The sequence below is a fragment of the Camelina sativa genome, chromosome 15 (genome assembly GCF_030686135.1).
Source record: "Camelina sativa cultivar CO46 ecotype springtype chromosome 15, ASM3068613v1".
Taxonomy (NCBI): Eukaryota; Viridiplantae; Streptophyta; class Magnoliopsida; order Brassicales; family Brassicaceae; genus Camelina; species Camelina sativa.
This window is the reverse complement of record NC_141894.1, coordinates 27,787,851-27,789,474: the sequence shown is the minus strand read 5'-3', so window position 1 is coordinate 27,789,474 and position 1,624 is coordinate 27,787,851.

Sequence of the window (1,624 nt, the reverse complement as noted above, 5' to 3'; positions counted from 1 at the left end):
CTAGCAGTTGGTTTCTGATCTGACGGTCGGTCCAAACGATGAGCTGAGCTGGAGTTCTCGGAGATGAGCCATGGCGACGATCATTCCTTTCTCTCCATAGTGTGTACACCAAGATCTGCAGAGTATATCGGGCTAAAAAGGCATCGACACGTTTGAGTCCGTGAGAAGAAACGTAGGTAATGGTCGCACCAAGACAACTCTATGTAACCTCCGATCTCATTCATCGTGAATAAAAGAAGACTCCCCGACTCTCCGTTCACCCTCAAAAACTCGTATATTATTGTTGTTGCAACCTTGATACAAACTGTAGTTATTCCAAGGAGGCGCTTCTATGTATTCTTGGTAACCCTAGCGTTTCTAAATTAGTCGTTGTTGGCCAGAACATGAAAAGACCTGAGTCAACTGTGTAAACCCAACGAAACCCTATGTAACACCCAAAAAAGTAACCTAACTCAGTTATTCTCCACAATTGGACCACAACCAAGCAACGGTCATACATGCGACATCTATTTTTGTGTCATCTTCAAAGAGCAGAAACGAACCGATCTCATTCATCGTTAACATTGAGCAAAACTGATAGTTTCTACAGGTTTTTCTTAAAATAAAACTCTCCCTCGCTGGTTCATCAACTCAGAGATCAATGACTTTGAACCTCACAACATGCAAAACAGAGAACCAAACAGAGGAAAAATAGTTATGGCTTTCTGCTTCTCCCTAACGCAGCCAAATTAAAGATGTGTTGTTCTTTCAGGAACATAAACACTTCACCTCATTCTTTTAGAGGCATCAAAAAACCTTCTCGCATCTTAAAGCATCCTTTCGCCATATTGCACAAATACAATATCATGAAGATTCATCAAATTACTATACCATGGCTTTCTTCCTCTTAACTTGTGGGTGACTGCCCCCATATTCTCTCTTTTGTTATTCCTTTCTAAGTTTTGTGATCAACAAATGACCTTAGAGAACTCAAGATGCCTCATCAACCAGCTTGTTCAATACATATATACCATGAAAAATATATCATCTTTTGCCATCTTTATTATTAAATGTTGGCATCACAAGACTCCAATTTTTATGCAATGTTCCTCTTATGCCTAAGTCCCACATGCACAATCCACTATGGTTGTCTCCTTAGAGAAGATAATAACAGCATATTTCGTGTATCTATACACTCTCAAAACCACATGAGCCTATAAGAAAATTCCGAGAACTCAGAAATTTGCAGGGAAGGAGGCAGACAAGATCCTAAATGCACATGTACGTATGCATCGATTGCACTGCGATTGAGAGGCAGAGTTGCTAGAACGTGGCTACATACATGTGCAAAGAAGATAATTCATGTGATAAAATCTGAATCATATCTGTTTTATTTTTTGTAAATAAATTCATATCTGTTTTTCTTATAGATTATGAGTCATGGAATGTGTTTGGTGGGAGACATTGCACAAACATCGCTCTTTATAATCACAATGATTCCACATGTTTCCCTTCCTTGGTTGTATATATGTAGTGGTGAGAGACGTAGCAAAGGCATAAACAAACACCCTTCTCTTGATTTTAACATTAAACCAAAATTTGAAGCTATGTAAAAATGGCAGCCTCATTCCATGTTCTCTAACAG